Source organism: Arachis ipaensis, chromosome B2 (genome assembly GCF_059453495.1).
Source record: "Arachis ipaensis isolate K30076 ecotype BB chromosome B2, ASM5945349v1, whole genome shotgun sequence".
NCBI lineage: Eukaryota > Viridiplantae > Streptophyta > Magnoliopsida > Fabales > Fabaceae > Arachis > Arachis ipaensis.
In genome coordinates, this window is record NC_142437.1 from 27,777,296 (window position 1) to 27,800,007 (window position 22,712).

The window sequence follows — 22,712 nt, forward strand, 5'->3', positions numbered from 1 at the left end:
AGGTGGGAGATAACTCACCATGGTATGATCGTTTCTTTTTCAATTTTATTTCGTGTTGTTTGTTTTTATTTTATTTTAATTTCATTGAACCTGGAATTATTCATATCATCTACATTAGCACTGCATATTGCATACTGCATATTGCATACTGCATAATTGCATTAAAAAAAAAGAGATCACCCCACGCGAGCGCGCAGGCCACGCGTGGGCGTGAAAAGGAAATCGGCGTAAAGATCCAACGCCCAGAAAGCTGGGCTGAAATCGTGCGGCTGGTGTGCGTTTAGCACAAAATGGCCCACGCGTTCGCCTCCCTGACGAGAACACGTCACTTGCACAACACTCATCCCACGCGAAAGCGTGAGCGACGCGTCGGCGTCGCGTGGATATTATGGCCCCCTAAATGGAAACAGAGAGTTGCACCAATACGATGCTGGAACTGTGCGTTTAGTACAATTTTCAACTACGCATTAGCGTGCTTCACACGTACGCGTCTGGTGTGCAGAAATTGTGATTACACTTTAATTATGTAAAATTCATCGCTCTTTCTTTCCCTGGTAATGGCGCCAAAAACATGATGCCAATACCATGGTTCACAACTTCACACAACTAACCAGCAAGTGCACTGGGTCGTCCAAGTAATACCTTACGTGAGTAAGGGTCGAATCCCACGGATATTGTTGGTATGAAGCAATCTATGGTCACCTTGTAAATCTCAGTTAGGCGGATATAAAATAATAATGGAGTTTTCGAAAATAATTAATAAGATAGGGATAGAGATACTTATGTAAATCACTGGTGAGAATTTCAGATAAGTGAATAGAGATGCTTTTGTTCCTCTGAACCTCTGCTTTCCTACTATCTTCATCCAATCAGTCTTACTCCTTTCCATGGCTAGCTTTATGTAATGCATCACCATTGTCAATGGCTACTTTCGGTCTTCTCTCGGGAAAATGATCCAAATGCCCTGTCACGGCACGGCTAATCGTCTGGAGGCATCACCCTTGTCAATGGTTTACATCCTATCCTCTCAGTGAAAATGGTCAACGCACCCTGTCACGGCACGGCTATTCATCTGTCGGTTCTCGATCATGCTGGAATAGGATTTACTATCCTTTTGCGTTCTGTCACTACGCCCAGCAATCGCGAGTTTGAAGCTCGTCACAGTCATTCAATCATTGAATCCTACTCGGAATACCACAGACAAGGTTTAGACTTTCCGGATTCTCTTGAATGCCGCCATCATTCTAGCTTACACCACGAAGATTCTGATTAAGAGATCTAAGAGATACTCATTCAGTCGAAGGTAGAACGGAAGTGGTTGTTAGGCACGCGTTCATAGGGAATGATGATGATTGTCACGTTCATCACATTCAGGTTGAAGAGCGAATGAATATCTTAGAAGCGAAATAAGATGAATTGAATAGAAAACAGTAGTACTTTGCATTAATCTTTGAGGAACAGCAGAGCTCCACACCTTAATCTATGGAGTGTAGAAACTCTACCGTTAAAATTACATAAGTGAAAGGTCTAGGCATGGCCGAGATGGCCAGCCCCCAAAACGTGATCACAGGATCAGAATACGATCCAGGATGTCAAATACAATAGTGAAATATCCTATTTATAATAAACTAGCAACTAGGGTTTACAGAAGTAAGTAATTGATGCATAAATCCACTTTCGGGGCCCACTTGGTGTGTGCTTGGGCTGAGCTTTGAGTGTTACACGTGTAGAGGACCTTCTTGGAGTTGAACGCCAACTTTTGTGCCAGTTTGGGCGTTCAACTCTGGTTTTGGATCCTTTTCTGGCGCTGGACGCTAGAATTGGGCAGAGAGCTGGCGTTGAACGCCAGTTTTCGTCATCTAAACTTGGCCAAAGTATGGACTATTATATATTTCTGGAAAGCCCTGAATGTCTACTTTCCAACGCAATTGGAAGCGCGCCATTTAGAGTTCTGTAGCTCCAGAAATTCTATTTTGAGTGCAGGGAGGTCAGAATCCAACAGCATCAGCAGTCCTTCTTCAACCTCTGAATCTGATTTTTGCTCAAGTCCCTCAATTTCAGCCAGAAAATACCTGAAATCACAGAAAAATACACAAACTCATAGTAAAGTCCAGAAATGTGAATTTAACATAAAAACTAATGAAAACATCCCTAAAAGTAACTAGGTCCTACTAAAAACATACTAAAAACAATGTCAAAAAGCGTATAAATTATCCGCTCATCACAACACCAAACTTAAATTGTTGCTTGTCCCCAAGCAGCTGAAAATCAAATAGGATAAAAAGAAGAGAATATACTATAAATTCCAAACTATCAATGAAATAGAGCTTCAATCATATGAGCGGGACTTATAGCTTTTTGCCTCTTGAATAGTTTTGGCATCTCACTTTATCCATTGAAGTTCAGAATGATTGGCATCTATAGGAACTCAGAGTTTAGATAGTGTTATTGACTCTCCTAGTTCAGTATGATAATTCTTGAACACAGCTATTTTATGAGTCTTGGCCGTGGCCCTAAGCACTTTGTTTTCCAGTATTACCACCGGATACATAAATGCCACAGACACATAATTGGGTGAACCTTTTCAGATTGTGACTCAGCTTTGCTAAAGTCCCCAATTAGAGGTGTCCAGGGTTCTTAAGCACACTCTTCTTTTGCTTTGGACCTTGACTTTAACCGCTCAGTCTCAAGTTTTTACTTGACACCTTCACGCCACAAGCACATGGTTAGGGACAGCTTGGTTTAGCCGCTTAGACCAGGATTTTATTCCTTTAGGTCCTTCTATCCACTGATGCTCAAAGCCTTGGGATCCTCTTTATTTACCCTTGCCTTTTGGTTTTAAGGGTTATTGGCTTTTTGCTCTTGCCTCTTGGTTTTAAGAGCTTTTGGCTTTTTCTGCTTGCTTTTTCTCTCTTTTTTTTTTCTATATTTTTTTTCGCCTTTTTTTTTCATCATTTTTTTTTCTACAAGCTTTGTTCTTTGCTGCTTTTTCTTGCTTCAAGAATCATTTTTATGATTTTTCAGATTATCAAATAACATGTTTCCTTGTCATCATTCTTTCAAGAGCCAACATATTTAACATTCTTAAACAACAACTTCAAAAGACATATGCACTGTTCAATCATTCATTCAGAAAACAAGAAGCATTATCACCACATCAATATAATTAAACTAAGTTCAAGGATAAATTCGAAACTCATGTACTTCTTGTTCTTTTGAATTAAAACGGTTTTTATTTAAGAGAGGTGACGGATTCATAGGACATTCATAACTTTAAGACAAAGTTACTAACTACTAATGATCATGTAATGAAGACACAAACATAGATAAGCACATAACATAGAAAACGAAAAACAGAAGAGATAAGAACAAGGAATGAGTCCACCTTAGTGATGGTGGTGTTTCCTTCTTGAGGAACCAATGATGTCCTTGAGCTCTTCTATGTCTCTTCCTTGTCTTTGTTGCTCCTCCCTCATTGCTTTTTGATCTTCTCTTATTTCATGAAGCATGATGGAGTGCTCTTGATGTCCCACCCTTAGTTGTCCCATATTGGAACTCAATTCTCCTAGGGAGGTGTTGATTTGCTCCCAATAGTTTTGTGGAGGAAAATGCATTTGAGGCATCTCCGGGATCTCATGGTGATGAGCTTCGTACGCCTCTTAAGCTCCATGAATGGGCTCTCTTGCTTGCTCCATCTTTTTCTTAGTGATGGGCTTGTCCTCTTTAATGAGGATATCTCCCTCTATGTCAATCCCAGCCGAATTGCATAGGTGGCAAATGAGGTGAGGAAAGGCTAACCTTGCCATAGTGGAGGACTTGTCAGCCACCTTGTAGAGTTCTTGAGGTATAATCTCATGAACTTCCACCTCTTCTCCAATCATGATGCTATGGATCATGATGGCCCGGTCTATAGTAACTTCAGACCAGTTGCTAGTGGGAATGATTGAGCATTGAATGAACTCCAACCATCCTCTAGCTACAGGCTTAAGGTCCAGTCTTCTTAGTTGAACCGATTTGCCTTTTGAGTCAATTTTCCATTGAGCTCCTTCTACACATATGTCCATAAGGACTTGGTCCAACCTTTGATCAAAGTTGACTCTCCTTGTGTAGGGGCGTGCGTTCTCTTCCATGTTTGGCAAGTTGAATGCCAACCTCACATTTTCCGGACTAAAATCTAAGTATTTCCCCCGAACTATTGTAACATAGTTCTTTGGATCCGGGTTCTTACTTTGATCATGGCTCTTGGTGATCCATGCATTAGCATAGAACTCTTGAACCATTAGGATGCCGACTTGTTGGATGGGATTTGTTAGAACTTCCCAACCTCTTCTTTGAATTTCATGTCGGATCTCCGGATACTCATTTCTTTTGAGTTTGAAAGGGACCTCAGGGATCACCTTCTTCTTGGCCACAACATCATAGAAGTGGTCTTGATGGGCTTTGGAGATGAACCTTTCCATCTCCCATGACTCGGAGGTGGAAGCTTTTGTCTTCCCTTTTCCCTTTCTAGAGGATTCTCCGGTCTTAGGTGCCATCAATGGTAATGGAAAAACAAAAAGCTTATTCTTTTACCACAACAAACTTAGAATATTGCTCGCCCTCGAGCAATAAAAGAGAGAATAGATGAAGAAGAAGAAGAAATGGAGGAGAGGGAGAAGGGGTTGTGTTTCGGCCAAGAAGAGAAGAGAGGGTTGTGTTGTGTGAATTTGAAGAAGAATGGAGGGCTTTATATAGGGAAGGGAGGATGGATGTGAGTGGTGAAGAGGTGATGGGGAAGAGAGATTGAGGTGATTGGTGAAGGGTTTTGGGGAAGAGTGTTTATGGAATTGTGTGAAAGAGGGTTGAGAAGAAGTGAGTGGAGGTAGGTGGGGATCCTGTGGGGTCCACAGATCCTGAGGTGATCCTGTGGGGTCCACAAATCCTGAAATGATCCTGTGGGGTCCACAGATCCTGAGGTGTTCAAGGATTTACAACCTTGCACCAAATTAGGCATGTAAAATGCCCTTGCACACAACTCTGGGCGTTCAACGCCCATTTGTTGGCCATTTCTGGCGTTGAACGCCAGAACCATGCCTGTTCTGGGCGTTCAGTGCCCAGACACTGCCCATTTTGGGCGTTCAGCGCCAGAACCATGCTCTGTTCTGGCGTTGAACGCCAGGCAGGTGCTTCCTCCAGGGTGTGATTTTTCTTCTGCTGTTTTTGATTCCGTTTTCAATTTCTATATTTATTTTGTGACTCCACATGATCATGAACCTATAAAGACATATAACCAAGAAAAATATAGTTAGATAAAAATTGGGTTGCCTCCCAACAAGCGCTTCTTTAATGTGAATAGCTTGACAGTGGGCTCTCATGGAGCCTCACAGATGTGCAGAGCTTTGTTGAGACCTCCCAACACTAAACTTAGAGTTTGGATATGGGGGTTTGACACCAAACTTAGAGTTTGGTTGTGGCCTCCCAACACCAAACTTAGAGTTTGACTGTGGGGGCTTTGGTTGACTCTGCTTTGAGAGAAGCTTTTTCTACTTCCTCTCCATGGATGCAGAGAGAGATCCTTGAGTTGTAAACACAAGGTTGTCCTTATTTAATTGAAGGATCAATTCTCCTCTGTCCACATCAATCACAGCTCTTGCTGTGGCCAGGAAAGGTCTTCCTAGGATGATGGATTCATCCTCTTCCTTCCCAGTATCTAAGACTATGAAATCAGCAGGGATGTAAAGGCCTTCAACCTTTACTAACACGTCTTCTACTTGTCCATAAGCCTGTTTTCTGGAATTATCTGCCATCTCTAATGAGATTTTAGCAGCTTGCACCCCATAGATTCCCAGTTTCTCTATTACAGAGAGGGGCATGAGGTTTATCCCTGAACCAAGGTCACACAGAGCCTTAAAGATCATGGTGCCTATGGTACAAGGTATTATGAACTTTCCAGGATCCTGTCTCTTCTGAGGCAATGTCAGTTGATCCAGATCACTTAGTTCATTGATGAACAAGGGAGGTTCATCTTCCCAAATATCAATGCCAAATAATTTGGCATTTAGCTTCATGATTGCACCAAGGAACTTGGCAGTTTGCTCTTCAGTAACATCCTCATTCTCTTCAGAAGAGGAATACTCATCAGAGCTCATGAATGGCATAAGGAGGTTCAATGAAATCTCTATGGTCTCTAGATGAGCCTCAGAGTCCTTTGGTTCCTCAGAGGGAAGCTCCTTATTGATCACCGGACGTCCCAGGAGGTCTTCCTTCCTGGGATTCACGTCCTCCTCTCCCTCATTGGGTTCGGCCATTTTGGTTATGTCAATGGCCTTGCACTCTCCTTTTGGATTTTCTTCTGTATTGCATGGGAGAGTGTGAAGAGGGATTTCAGTGATTCTTTTACTCAGCTGACCCACTTGTGCATCCAAATTTCTAATGGAAGACCTTATTTCATTCATAAAACTCACAGTGGCCTTAGATAGATCAGAGACTAAGTTTGCTAAGCTAGATGGGTTCTGCTCAAAATTCTCCGTCTGTTGCTGAGTGGATGATGGAAAAGGCTTGCTATTGCTAAACATGTATCTTCCACCATTATTAAAGCCTTGTTGAGGCTTTTGTTGATCCTTCCATGAGAGATTTGGATGATTTCTCCATGATGGATTATAGGTGTTTCCATAAGGTTCACCTAAGTAATTTACCTCTGCTATTGCAGGGTTTTCAGGATCATAGGCCTCTTCTTCAGAAGGTGCCTCTTGAGTACTATTGGATGCAGCTTGCATTCCATTCAAACTCTGAGAAATCATATTAACTTGCTGAGCCAATATTTTATTCTGAGCCAATATGGCATTCAGAGTATCAATTTCAAGAACTCCCTTCTTCATAGGCGTCCCATTACTCACAGGATTCCTCTCAGAAGTGTACATGAACTGGTTATTAGCAACCATGTCAATGAGTTCTTGAGCTTCTGCAGGCGTTTTCTTTAGGTGAATAGATCTACCTGCAGAGGTATCCAATGACATCTTAGATAACTTAGACAGACCATCATAGAATATATCCAGGATGGTCCATTCTGAAAGCATGTCAGAAAGACACTTTTTGAACAGTCCTTTGTATCTCTCCCAAGCTTCATAGAGGGATTCACCTTCTTTCTGTCTGAAAGTTTGAACATCCACTCTAAGCTTACTCAGCTTTTGAGGAGGAAAGAACTTGGCTAAGAAAGCCTTGACCAGCTTATCCCAAGAGTTCAGGCGAGGTTGAGAGTCCAACCATACTCTAGCTCTGTCTCTTACAGCAAATGGGAAAAGCATGAGCCTGTAGACTTCAGGATCTACTCCATTAGTCTTAACAGTATCACAGATCTGCAAGAATTCAGTTAAGAACTGAAAAGGATCTTCAGATGGAAGTCCATGAAACTTGCAGTTCTGCTGCATCAGAGAAACTAGTTGAGGTTTCAGCTCAAAGTTGTTTGCTCCAATGGCAGGAATGGAGATGCTTCTTCCATGTAAATTGGAATTAGGTGCAGTAAAGTCACCAAGCATTCTCCTTGTATTGTTGTTGGGTTCGGCTGCCATCTCCTTTACTTGTTCGAAATTTTCAATCAAGTTGTCTCTGGATTGTTGTAATTTAGCTTCTCTTAGTTTTCTCTTCAGAGTCCTTTCAGGTTCTGGATCAGCTTCAACAAGAATGCCTTTTTCTCTGTCCCTGCTCATAAGAAAGAGGAGAGAAAAAGAAAAGAAGAGGAATCCTCTATGTCACAGTAAAGAGGTCCCTTATTGTTAGTAGAAGAAAAGAATGAGAGAAAAATCTGAACTCAGAAAGAGAGAGAGAGGGTTCGGATTTTTGGTGGGTGAGGGGGGATGTTAGTAGATGAATAAATAGATAGAATAAGATGAGAGAGGGGAAATTTCGAAAATAATTTTTTGAAAAAGAGTTAGTGATTTTTGAAAATAGTTTTTGAAAAAGATTAGTAGTTTTTTTCGAAAATTCAAAATAAAATAATTTGTTAATTAAAAAGAAATTTTTGAAAAAGGGGGAAGATATTTTCGAAAATAGAGAGAGAGTTAGTTAGGTGGTTTTGAAAAAGGTAAGAAACAAACAAAAAGTTAGTTAGTTAGTTGAAACAAAAATCAATTTTGAAAGGATAAGGAGATAAGAGGTTAGAAAAGATATTTTTGAAATCAAATTTTTGAAAAAGGTAAGATAAGAAGATATTTTTGAAAAGATGTGATAGAAATTAGTTTTTGAAAAAGATTTGAATTTTAAAATCACAATTAATGACTTGATTCACAAGAAATCACAAGATATGATTCTAGAACTTAAAGTTTGAATCTTTCTTAACAAGCAAGTAACAAACTTGAAATTTTTGAATCAAAACATTAATTGTTATTGTTATTTTCGAAAATATGATGTAAAATTAAGAAAAAGATTTTTGAAAAATATTTTTGAAATTTTTGAAAATAACTAAGAAATTTGAAAAAGATTTGATTTTTGAAAAAGATTTTGAAAAAGATAAGATTTTCAAATTGAAAATTTGATTTGACTCATAAAAACAACTAGATTTTAAAAAGTTTTGAAAAAGTCAAATCTAATTTTCGAAATTATGAGAGAAAAAAGGGAAAGATATTTTTTTTATTTTTTTGAATTTTTAATGATAAGAGAGAAAAACATGAAAATTATGCAATGCATGAGAATTTTAGATCAAAACATGTGATGCATGCAAGAATGCTATGAATGTCAAGATGAACACCAAGAACACTATGAAGATCATGATGAACATCAAGAACATATTTTTGAAAAAATTTTAATGCAAAGAAAACATGCAAGACACCAAACTTAGAATTCTTTAATACTTAGACACTAAGAATTCAAGGATGCATATGAAAAACAAGAAAAGACACACAACATGCAAATGCAAAGATCAAACAAGAAGACTTACCAAGAACAACTTGAAGATCATGAAGAACACTATGAATGCATGAAAATTTTCGAAAAATGCAAGATGAGTATGCAATTGACACCAAACTTATAACATGACTCAAGACTCAAACAAGAAACACAAAAATATTTTTGATTTTTATGATTTTATGATTTTTTTTCTTTCGAAAATTATTTGAAAAACAAAAATAAGGATTCCAAAATTTTTAATATGAATTCCAGGAATCTTATGCTCTAAAGCTCCAATCAAAGGGTCAGGCATGGCTTAATAGCCAGCCAAGCTTTAGTATGTAACTCAGACATGACATGCCTGACATACCCTATCCAGAAGGATTGGGCATGGCTCCACTGAGGTGATTAGTTGAAGGCCAATCCCAAGGAAGTTTGGGTATGGCTTTACAGCCAGATAGGCTTCAACATGCTTCATGAAACACTAGAATTCATTCTTAAAAATTCTGAAGAAAAATATATTTTTGAAAACATTTGTATTTTAAATTTTTTTTTTCGAAAACAAAAGAAAAATTTTTGAAAGATTTTTGAAAAATTTTTTAAAACAAAACAAAAAGAAAATTACCTAATCTGAGCAACAGGATGAACCGTCAGTTGTCCAAACTCGAACAATCCCCGGCAACGGCGCCAAAAACTTGGTGCGCAGAAATTGTGATTACACTTTAATTATGTAAAATTCATCGCTCTTTCTTTCCCTGGTAATGGCGCCAAAAACATGATGCCAATACCATGGTTCACAACTTCGCACAACTAACCAGCAAGTGCACTGGGTCGTCCAAGTAATACCTTACGTGAGTAAGGGTCGAATCCCACGGAGATTGTTGGTATGAAGCAAGCTATGGTCACCTTGTAAATCTCAGTCAGGCGGATATAAAATAATAATGGAGTTTTCGAAAATATTTAATAAGATAGGGATAGAGATACTTATGTAAATCACTGGTGAGAATTTCAGATAAGTGAATAGAGATGCTTTCAGGAAAATGATCCAAATGCCCTGTCACGGCACGGCTAATCGTCTGGAGGCATCACCCTTGTCAATGGTTTACATCCTATCCTCTCAGTGAAAATGGTCAACGCACCCTGTCACGGCATGGCTATTCATCTGTCGGTTCTCGATCATGCTGGAATAGGATTTACTATCCTTTTGCGTTCTGTCACTACGCCCAGCAATCGCGAGTTTGAAGCTCGTCACAGTCATTCAATCATTGAATCCTACTCAGAATACCACAGACAAGGTTTAGACTTTCAGGATTCTCTTGAATGCCGCCATCATTCTAGCTTACACCACGAAGATTTTGATTAAGAGATCTAAGAGATACTCATTCAGTCGAAGGTAGAACGGAAGTGGTTGTCAGGCACGCGTTCATAGGGAATGATGATGATTGTTATGTTCATCACATTCAGGTTGAAGAGCGAATGAATATCTTAGAAGCGAAATAAGATGAATTGAATAGAAAACAGTAATACTTTGCATTAATCTTTGAGGAACAGCAGAGCTCCACACCTTAATCTATGGAGTGTAGAAACTCTACCGTTAAAATTACATAAGTGAAAGGTCCAGGCATGGCCGAGATGGCCAGCCCCCAAAACGTGATCACAAGATCAGAGTACGATCCAGGATGTCAAATACAATAGTGAAATGTCCTATTTATAATAAACTAGCTACTAGGGTTTACAGAAGTAAGTAATTGATGCATAAATCCACTTTCGGGGCCCACTTGGTGTGTACTTGGGCTGAGCTTTGAGTGTTGCACGTGTAGAGGTCCTTCTTGGAGTTGAACGCCAGCTTTTGTGCCAGTTTGGGCGTTCAACTCTGGTTTTGGATCCTTTTCTGGCGCTGGACGCCAGAATTGGGCAGAGAGCTGGCGTTGAACACCAGTTTGCGTCATCTAAACTTGGCCAAAGTATGGACTATTATATATTGCTGGAAAGCCCTGGATGTCTACTTTCCAACGCAATTGGAAGCGCGCGAGTTCGAGTTCTGTAGCTCCAGAAAATCCATTTTGAGTGCAGGGAGGTCAGAATCCAACAGCATCAGCAGTCCTTCTTCAACCTCTGAATCTGATTTTTGCTCAAGTCCCTCAATTTTAGCCAGAAAATACCTGAAATCACAGAAAAATACACAAACTCATAGTAAAGTCCAGAAATGTGAATTTAACATAAAAACTAATGAAAACATCCCTAAACTTAACTAGATCCTACTAAAAACATACTAAAAACAATGTCAAAAAGCGTATAAATTATCCGCTCATCAGCGTCACCTACCTTTTACTTAATTCATGCGATCGCGTCAACGACGCGGCCGCGTCACACCCTTTTCGCCCATATCACGCGATCGCGTAGATTCAAAAATACTAACCCCCTTCACGCGAAACCCTAGCCCCCCCCCCCCCCCCCGCGTCACCATTTTTCCCTCCCAACCCCCTCTACACTCTCTCTTCTCCCCACCCAACTACCACCACCCCCAGCCGCCATTCCGACCACCGCGCCGCCATCGCCAAAACCCACCCTCTCTCCTTCTCTTCTTCCTCCACCACTCTCTTCCACCCCTCTCACCCACCGCCGCCCCCATCACCGAGCCGCCACCACTGCGCCACCCACACAGAACCGCCGACTAACCCCCCTCCAACCCTACCCTCTTTTATCAATTCATCCCCTTTTCCAACCTTAACCCTCATCCACCCAGCACCACCGAACCACCCTTGCCGCCACTGCACAACGCCTCCGCGCCACCCTCCCATCACCACCGCGTCGGCACCACCACCACCACATTTCCACCATCTCTTTGTTTCATACATTTGTTCTTCTACACACCAGGTTCCGCCATACTGCGATTCCTCTTTTCAATTACTTAGTTAGTTTTTAAATTTTTGTTCAGAATAGGATAGTTAGAGATGCATGTTTGTAGTGGATTTTAGGTAGTTAGGTAGCTAGGATGTGGTTAGTGGATTTAGGCCTGATAATTGTGCCGTTCTTGTTACTTGTTTTACCTATTCTGCAATTTTGATCTAGCTGTGATGCTAATACTGTTCATATGCTGTTCTTTAATGTTTCATGCTGCTGTTAGACTATTCTTTACTACTCCTATTGTTTGTGACTCTTTGCAGCGCTTTTTGATCTCATATGAACTATTTTTCTTGCTGTTTCTTACCCGAGAACATCCAATTTTAGCCGGAATGCTGCCCAATTTTCTGCAAATTATTTCATTTTTTTCATTCATGTATTGGTTTTGGCAATTTTGAATTTTGCACTACTTGGCTACAACCAACCAATGCATGAATGCACGGGATAGCATTCTTATTCCTTTTTGATTCCCTGGCTAGTAAATTGCATTATTGATGATTTCATTTTAATTTTTGCTACTCTCGTATCTATCTGAATTATCATCAATAACCTGATATCCTTGCTTGAATATGAGTTGACTGTTCTTTAAATTTCTGAATCTCTTGTTACCTAGGAAACTGATCATCATACCACTTACTTTAACTTTCTTTTTACTAACTCACTGCTTTAACTTTCTAACTTCCTTTCTCACTCCTAACCATTTTCACTTTCAAACTTCTCTTTTCGGTTTTTTTAATTAACAACTTTAACTTTCTAACTCAGGGCATGATCATTGTTTTTCCTATTTAATTTGAATTCCGCTTATCCTATCTTTTGGAGTGCATTTTTTTTCTTTTTATACTTTTTCACTCGAATACAATCTAAATTGCACATATATTTAACTCATTTCATGCTTCTCTTGCTCTTTTGCCACTCTGTGCTTATATTGCTATTGTTCTATTTGCCTACTTATTTTTCCTGCTTTTGTTCTTTAATTATATCCTGGAATTTCTGCTTTTCAGGATGTCTGACCCTCAACGCAAAGGGAAAGGCAAAGCAACCACTGGCAAAAGAAAAAGAAGCGAATCCTCTATGACTATCCTCGATATTTTGCATGATGATTCCTGGCGGGAAAAGCACTTTACCCTACAGGAAAAGGCTGACCAGCTCCTCCCCGCTACAGATCAGGTAAAATTTGCAAACAGATACTGTGAGCTAAAGTATCCAGTGTTTGCCACTTCCAGGAACCTATACCTGGAAAGAACTCTAAAAATTCCAGAAGAACTATAGCAGTACACTGCCAAACAGATAAAATAGAGAGGCTGATTCTTCTTGGAATGAAACTTGACAGAGATCAATGCTTCCTGGGTCAGAGAATTTTACTGTAACTATTTCAAGACCTCCCTGGATGCAGTGCACCTAAGAGGAAAACAGATTTTGGTCACTGAGGAAGCTATTAAGGACATCCTCCACCTTCAACCTAAGTCAGATCAGCCTGACGGTTACCAAAAGGCTGAAGAGGATATGAGATTTATGAAATTTGACTGGGATGCTGTCAAGCAGAGAATAGCCCTTGATCCTACTGCCCCATGGGTCATGGGAAAGAACACAGTGATGCCTAAGGGAATCAAGCTAATATATATGAATGATGAGGCTCGGCTCTGGCACCAGATTCTGAGCAACTATGTGATGCCGAGCACTCATGAGACAGAGCTGCCCGCTGCTATGATCACCCTCATCTGGTGTGTGATGGAGGGTAAGGACCTGTATCTTCCATGTTTCATCTGGTATTATATGGCCAGGGTCCATGTCAGAGGCACTCTCCCTTTCCCTTATATGATCACCCAGCTAGGCCGTCGAGCTGACGGGCCTTGGGAGCTGGCTGATGCGAAGCCGACTGCTGCAGACTGCAAGAAGATCATTCCTCACAACAGGAAGTTTCTAGAATTTGGGTACAGACCTCCTTTTCTCACTGCCTCAGGTGAGGCAGCCATATCTTCAGCTGCCCCTTCTGCCTCCACTGCTGCACCAGCCTCATCCACTGCACATCCACCTACTCTTGAGCCCATTTATCACTTGATGCACCGCCTCTTCGCCCGCCTAGATCGTATGGAGTGTCGCGACAAGCGACACTATGAGCACCTCAAGTTGATGATCCGATCCGGCAGCGACATCCCCTCCGAGCCTGACACCCCTTCTGATACATCTGAGGTGGAGGCGGATGATCATGAGGAGGAGGCACATACCCAGGCCGAGCAGGGAGGACCAGAGCAGGCTGCGCCACAGCATGAGGAGCCACACCAGATCCAGACCGCAGACCCGGAGATTCCTCTACAGTCAGTGCCTCCACTGCAGCAGACAGATCCTCCTACACTTATCCAGCCTGCAGACCTTCAGGCCACCACAGAGACTCCAGCTGCCCATCCTTCCGGAGATGACACTTCTTCACACCCAACTTGAGTGAGCATCGAGGACAATGCTATTATTTAAGTGTGTGGAGGTCGCCATCTCTGGCGAATCTTTTTTTTGGTGAACCACTTTTCAGACTCTTTTTTATCCTATCTTGTTTATTTTTCTGTATTTTTATTTTTATTTTTATTTTTCAGTACTTGCACATTGCTCTTTTGCTGTATTTTTACTCTATTTTCGCATTTTGCACTTTAGTTTATATCTTAGATATTTAGTTTAGTTTGCAATTCTAAACCTCTTAGTTATAAAATATGTGGATTAATTAGTATAGTTTACCCTTTTAGCATATAATAGTTTCGTTTAATTAAACATAAAAGGAGTAAACTAGAGACTTTAACAGAATCAAAACATCCACACACCTTGTATATATATAGCATTACATGTCAGTTAATTTATACAACATTTTTCAAGGAACAACACTAAGATTTTAAGAGCCACCCTAAGATTCACATTGAGTTAAATGAAAACTCTTGATTTCTATTTGCATGACATACATAACTGATATATGGTTTTTGAGCCAAAAGAACACACAACCTGTGAGTTTTTTAGCTTAATTGTATGGTTACATTGTCTAACCATAATTATTTCATTCTTGTGTGTTCGTCCTTCTTTTTTATTCTGGTGTTCTTTACTTTATTTTAATCTATATGTCCAATATAGAATATAGATACATACCAGGAGATGATTGAGACCGTTATTTAAATTGCTCACTTATCCCAAATAAGCTTACCTTTTACATCACCCTTATTAGCCCCCTTGAGCTTTTTAATCCCCTCTTGTTCTTTAACCACATTACTAGCCTTAAGCAGAAAAACAAAAAAAAAATCCACCAAAGTTGAATCCTTGGTTAGCTTAAGATAGATATTGTGTACAATTTAAGTGTGGAGAATTTTATGGGAACATGGGATGATAGAAACAAAGTAGGAATTTAAATCAAATAAGTTATTTCAAAAACTATTGGGAAGCATGCTCTTGTAAAATCAAAATAATTAAATTACCATGTGTATAAAAAAATGTTTTTAGTATTTAAATAAGGGGAACAAAAATTACGTCAATGCAAAATAAGAAGAACCAATGCACATGGGACAAAATTCAAAAATAAATTTGGTGCATGAGCATGCAACACAAAAGTGGAAAAAAAATTTGGATAGCTAAGTAAAGCATTTTAAATTATATGAAGTATGTATATGTTAGGTGAAATCTTAGACTAATCAAGGATTCACTTCGTTAGCTCACTTAGCCTTATATATATGCACCCTTACCCTTACCTTGGCCCCATTACAGCCTTGAGAAAGACCTCATGATTTTTGTATGTCTATATTCAATATTTGTTGATTGGTTAGATGAAGAATAAAGTTTTAGAAAGCAAGGATAGAAAAAGAATAGAGTGATTAACCCAATAAACACTGAATGACTAGAGAGTAAACACAAAAATCCAGTGAGGGTTCAATAGCTCATCACCATATATCTCTGCTTAATTGTTAATTGTCTTGCAGGTTTGTGAAATACTTTTACCCATCTCAATTGTAAAAGTGCTTTAACATTATCTAGGGTCTGGCTATGTATATATGATTCCTTGAAAGTATGAAACAAATTAACCACATGTAAGCTTTATATATATAGGTGGATAATAACTAAAGTTGCATGATTCATGTAGGTAGTTTGCATTTAGAATAGAATATAATCAATGCATTGCATGAGATTCCACCATTCTAACTTTACCCTTTCTCTTGGATTTAGCATGAGGACATGCTATTGTTTAAGTGTGGGGAGGTTGATAAACCCATATTTTATGATGTATTTTGTGCTCAATTTAAGTGATTTATTCAATCCTTCACCCACTTATTCATGTAAATTGCATGGTTTTACTTTCCCTTCCTTATTATGTGATATATGTGAAAAACATGTTTCCTATGCTTTAAAAATATTAATTTTAATTACCCTTTGTTACCATTCGATGCCGTGATTTGTATGTTAAGTATTTTCAGATCTCCTAAGGCAGGAATGGCTTAGAGGACAGAAAGGAAACATACAAAAATGGAAGGAAAGCACAAAAATGGAGTTTTGAAGAAAAGGGCAGCGACGCGAACGCATGGACAACGCAGCCGCGTGCCTAGCGTGAAAAGGCATCGATGCGAACGCGTGACTGACGCGGACGCATGCCTTGAGCAGAACGCAAATGACACGTACGTGTGACCAAAGCGAACGCGTGACAAGAAAAACTCTCAGATGACGCGAAATCATGACCTACACGAACTGGTGCACGAAATTGTGATCATCAATGGCGCCAACAACTTGGTATGCACAATTGTAATCACAACTCTTTATCACAACTTCACACAACTAACCAGCAAGTGCACTGGGTCGTCCAAGTAATAAACCTTACATGAGTAAGGGTCGATCCCACGGAGATTGTCGGCCTGAAGCAAGCTATGGTCACCTTGTAAATCTCAGTCAGGCGGATTCAAATGGTTATGGTGAATTGATAATAAAAACATAAATAAAATATCAACTAGGATAGAGATACTTATGTAATTCATTGATGTGAATTTCAGATAAGCGTATAGAGATGCTTTCGTTCCTCTGAACCTCTACTTTCATGCTGTCTTCATCCAATCATTCCTACTCCTTTCTATGGTAAGATGTATGTAGGGCATCACTGTTGTCAATGGCTACATCCCATCCTCTCTGTGAAAATGGTCCAATGCGCTGTCACTACATGGCTAATCATCTGTCGGTTCTCGATCATACTGGAATAGGATTTACTATCCTTTTGCATCTGTCACTACGCCCAGCACTCGCGAGTTTGAAGCTCGTCACAGCCATCCCTTCCCAGATCCTACTCGGAATACCACTGAAGAACTGAAGATTGATGGTTTAGAAGTTATAGTAAACTCTCGTTGCAAGTATAGTTACTAAACCAAGCAATCAACCTTTCTTACAAATGTTTTGGTTGTCACAAGTAACAAACCCCTAAATAAATTGATAACCGAGTATTTAAACCTTGGGTCATCTTCTCAAGGAACTGCAGGGAAGTATGTTCTTATTATTGGTTATGAAGATTGTAAATTGGGGTTTTGAAGGTAGGGAGCAAGTAATTTAAATTGCAATTAAAATAAGTAAAAGACTGTAAAAAAAATAAATGACTGTAAAATACACTTTTGGCAAGATATGAGAAATTAGAAGTTCTATCCTAGTTATACTTATCAATGATGATGAAAATTGAATCTTAATTCCACTTAGTTAACCTTTGCTAGAGCAAGAGAAGGTCAAGTGACTAATTAGTTAGATCCTTAAATCCTAGTTAATCCCTAAGGAAAGATTGGGATTATTAAAGTTCAATTCAATTAGCAAAGATAACGATTATCAATCATGTTGAGTTTAATAACTCCTGAGTTACTGATTTCTTAATCAAAACCAAAAGGGGAAAAATAAATCTACTGGAATAAAAATATCTTCAGATTGGTAATAACAATAACATAAATAAAAGAGAGCAATTGTAAACTGAAATACATCAAATAACATTAATTCAAAAGAGTAATCTGTAACATAGAAGAATTCATGAATAAAATTGAGAAAATAATAAAAAGGAATATTGAACCTGGTAAAAAGAGATAATCCTGAAAGTGAATAAAATCCTAAATCTAAATCATAATCCTAAAGAGAGAGGAGAGAACCTCTCCCTCTAAAAACTACATCTAATCCTAAAAATTATGAATTATGAAAGCTGATAATCCTGAATGAATGGATTCTCCCACTTTATAGCCTCTAATCTGCGTTTTCTGGGCCACAAACTGGGTCAGAAACAGCCCAGAATTCGCTGGTTGCGAATTCAAACACGCTGATTTTTCGTCACTGCGATGCGGCCGCGTGGAGCATGCGTTCGCGTCATCTAGCGTCAGGGCAACTATGGCATATTATATATCAAATCAAAGCCTCGGACGTTAGCTTTCCAACGCAACTTGAACCGCATCGTTTGGACCTCTGTAGCTAAAGTTATAGCCGTTTGAGTGCAAAGAGGTCAGGTTAGACAGCTTAGCAATTTCTCCAACTTCTTGTATTCCTTCGACTTTTGCATGCTTCCTTTCCATCCTCTAAGCCATTCCTGCCCTGTAATCTCTGAAATCACTTAACACATATATCAAGTCATCTAATGGTAATAAGAGAGGATTAAACATAGGAAACTTAAGGCCAAAGAAGCATGTTTTCAATCAAAGCACATAATTAGAAGGGCAAATGTAAAACCATGCAAATAGTATGAATAAGTGGGTAAAGAGTTGATAAAATCCACTCAATTGAGCACAAGATAAATCATAAAATAGTGATTTATCAACCACAGACAAGGTTTAGACTTTTCGGATCTCAAGAATGGCCATCCATGGGTTCTAACTTATACCACGAAGATTCTAATATCTCGGACTCGGTCCTCTGTATTAGATATCTAAGAGATACTCATTCTAGCTTGTTTGCATGTAGAACGGAAGTGTTTGTCAGGCACGCGTTCATAGGTGAGAATGATGATGAGTGTCACATAATCATCACATTCATCATGTTCTTGTGTGCGAATGGATATCTTAGAATAGGAATAAGCTTGATTTGAATAGAAAAACAATAGTACTTTGCATTAATCCATGAGGAACAGTAGAGCTCCACACCTTAATCTATGGTGTGTAGAAACTCTACCGTTGAAAGTACATAAGTGATAAGGTCTAGGCATGGCCGAATGGCCAGCCCCCAAATGTGATCAAAGGATCAAAAGATAATCCAAAGATGTAAATACAATAGTAAAAAGTCCTATTTATACTAAACTAGTTACTAGGGTTTACAGAATGAGTAATTGATGCAGAAATCCACTTCTGGGGCCCACTTGGTGTGTGCTTGGGCTGAGCATTGAGCTTTACACGTGTAGAGACTTATCTTAGAGTTGAACGCCAGTTTGTAACCTGTTTCTGGCGTTTAACTCCACTTTGCAACTTGTTTCTGGTGTTTAACTCCAGAATGCAGCATAGAACTGGCGTTGAACGCCAGTTTGCATCATCTAAACTCGAACAAAGTATGGACTATTATATATTGCTGGAAAGCCCTGGATGTCTAATTTTTAATGCAATTAAGAGCGCATCATTTGGAGTTTTGTAGCTCCAGAAAATCCACTTTGAGTGCAGGGAGGTCAGAATCCGACAGCATCTGCAATCCTTCTTCAACCTCTGAATCTGATTTTTGCTCAAGTCCCTCAATTTCAGCCAGAAAATACCTGAAATCACAGAAAAACACACAAACTCATAGTAAAGTCCAGAAATGTGAATTTTATTTAAAAACTAATAAAAATATACTAAAAACTAACTAAATTATACTGAAAACTATGTAAAAACAATGCCAAAAAGTGTATAAATTATCCGCTCATCACAACACCAAACTTAAATTGTTGCTTGTCCCCAAGCAACTGAAAATCAAATAGGATAAAAAGAAGAGAATATACTATAGATTCCAAAATATCAATGAAACTTAGCTCCAATCAGATGAGCGGAACTTGTAGCTTTTTGCCTCTTGAATAGTTTTGGCATCTCACTTTATCCATTGAAGTTCAGAATGATTGGCATCTATAGGAACTCAGAGTTCAGATAGTGTTATTGATTCTCTTAGTTTAGTATGTTGATTCTTGAACACAGCTACTTTATGAGTCTTGGCTGTGGCCCTAAGCACTTTATTTTCCAGTATTACCACCGGATACATAAATGCCACAGACACATGACTGGGTGAACCTTTTCAGATTGTGACTCAGCTTTGCTAAAGTCCCCAATTAGAGGTGTCCAGGGTTCTTAAGCACACTCTTTTTTTGCTTTGGACCTTGACTTTAACTGCTCAGTCTCAAGTTTTCACTTGACACCTTCACGCCACAAGCACATGGTTAGGGACAGCTTGGTTTAGCCGCTTAGGCCAGGATTTTATTCCTTTAGTCCCTCCTATCCACTGATGCTCAAAGCCTTGGATCCTTTTTATTTACCCTTGCCTTTTGGTTTTAAGGGCTATTGGCTTTTTGCTCTTGCCTTTTGGTTTAAAGAGCTTTTGGCTTTTTCTGCTTGCTTTTTCTTTTTCTTTTTCTCCTTTTTTTTCGCAAAATTTTTTTTTCTGCAAGCTTTTGTATTCACTGCTTTTTCTTGCTTTAAGAATCATTTTTATGATTTTTCAAATTATCAAATAACATTTCTCCTTTTTCCTTATTCTTCAAGAGCCAACATATTTAACATTCATAAACATCAAATTCAAAAGATATATGCACTGTTCAAGCATTCATTCAGAAAACAAAAAGTATTGTCACCATATCAAAATAATTAAACTAGTTTCAAGGATGAATTTGAAACCCTGTACTTCTTGTTCTTTTGTAATTAAAACATTTTTCATTTAAGAGAGGTGATGGATTCATATTCAGAACTTTAAGGCATAGACACTTAGACACTAATGATCATGTAGTAAAGGCACAAACATAAATAACATATAAGGCTCAAAAACTGAAAAACAGAAAATAAATAGACAAGGAGATTAAGAAATGAGTCCACCTTAATGAGGGTGGCGTCTTCCTCTTCTTGAAGAACCAATGGTGCTCTTGAGCTCCTCTATGTCTCTTCCTTGTCTTTGTTGCTCCTCCCTTATAGCTCTTTGATCTTTTCTAATTTCATGGAGGATGATGGAATGCTCTTGGTGCTCCATCCTTAGTTGTCTTATGTTGGAACTTAATTCTCCTAGGGAAGTGTTGATTTACTCCCAATAATTCTGTGGAGGAAAGTGCATCCCCTGAGGCATCTCAGGGATTTCATGGTGAGGAATTTTCTCATGCTCATGTTGAGGTCCATGATCTCTTATTTGCTCCATCCTTTTCTTAGTGATGGGCTTGTCCTCTTCAATGAGGATGTCTCCCTCTATGTCAATTCCAGCCGAATTGCAGAGGTGGCAAATGAGGTGAGGAAAGGCTAACCTTGCCCAAGTGGAGGACTTGTCAGCCACCTTGTAGAGTTCTTGAGGTATAATCTCATGAACTTCCACCTCTTCTCCAATTATGATACTATGGATCATGATGGCCCGGTCTATAGTAACTTCAGACCAGTTACTAGTAGGAATGATTGAGCGTTGAATGAATGGTGCACGAAATTGTGATCTCCAGGCTCGAACAAATCCTAGTAATGGCTCCAGAGCTTGGTGCTCTGATCTTAATTCATAATTGTCACAACTTCGATACAACTAACCAGCAAGTGCACTGGGTCGTCCAAGTAATACCTTACGTGAGTAAGGGTCGAATCCCACGAAGATTGTTGGTATGAAGCAAGCTATGGTCACCTTGTAAATCTCAGTCAGGCGGATATAAAATAATTATGGAGTTTTCGAATTTAATATAATAAATAGAATAGGGATAGAGATACTTATGTAATTCATTGGTAGGAATTTCAGATAAGCGAATGGAGATGCTTTTCATTCCTCTGAACCTCTGCTTTCCTGCTGTCTTCATCCAATCAGTCTTACTCCTTTCCATGGCTGGCTTTATGTGATACATCACCACTGTCAATGGCTACTTTCGGTCATCTCACGGGAAAATGATCCAATGCCCTGTCACGGCACGGCTAATCGTCTGGAGGCATCACCCTTGTCAATGGCTTCATCTTATCCTCTCAGTGAATAATATGCTCACGCACCCTGTCACGGCACGGCTATTCATCTGTCGGTTCTCGATCATGCTGGAATAGGATTTACTATCCTTTTGCGTCTGTCACTAACGCCCTGCAATCGCGAGTTAGGAGCTCGTCACAGTCATTCAATCATTGAATCCTACTCGGAATACCACAGACAAGGTTTAGACCTTCCGGATTCTCTTGAATGCCGCCATCATTCTAGCTTACGCCACGAAGATTCCGGTTAGGAGATCTAAGAGATATTCATTCTAGCTTAATTCATGTAGAACAGAAGTGTTTGTCAGGCACGCGTTCATAAGGGAGAAGGATGATGAGCGTCACACATAATCATCACCTTCATCACGTTCTTGGGTGCGAATGGATATCTTAGAAGAGAAATAAAAAGAATTGAATAGAAAACAGTAGTACTTTGCATTAATCTTTGAGGAACAGCAGAGCTCCACACCTTAATCTATGGAGTGTAGAAACTCTACCGTATGAAAATACATAAGTGAAGGTCCAGGCATGGCCGAGATGGCCAGCCCCCAAAACGTGATCAAAGGATCATAAGGTAATCCAAAGATGCCTAATACAATAGTAAGAGGTCCTATTTATAATAAACTAGCTACTAGGGTTTACATGAGTAAGTATTTGATGTATAAATCCACTTCCGGGGCCCACTTGGTGTGTGTTTGGGCTGAGCTTAAGTGTTGCACGTGCAGAGGCCATTTGTGGAGTTGAACGCCAGTATTTGTGCCAGTTTGGGCGTTCAACTCTGGTTTTGGATCCTTTTCTGGCGCTGGACGCCAGATTTGGGCAGAGGGCTGGCGTTGAACGCCAGTT

The 22,712-nt window shown here is 39.4% G+C and overlaps 1 non-coding gene across 1 annotated transcript; it reads left to right on the forward strand.

Moving 5' to 3' along the window:
- The first annotated feature begins 7,049 nt into the window (after window positions 1–7,049).
- Window positions 7,050–7,157, forward strand: LOC148573402 (small nucleolar RNA R71). Its single transcript, XR_015906886.1, has one exon. It is a non-coding gene; the product is annotated as a small nucleolar RNA R71 (small nucleolar RNA).
- The last annotated feature ends 15,555 nt before the right edge of the window (window positions 7,158–22,712 follow it).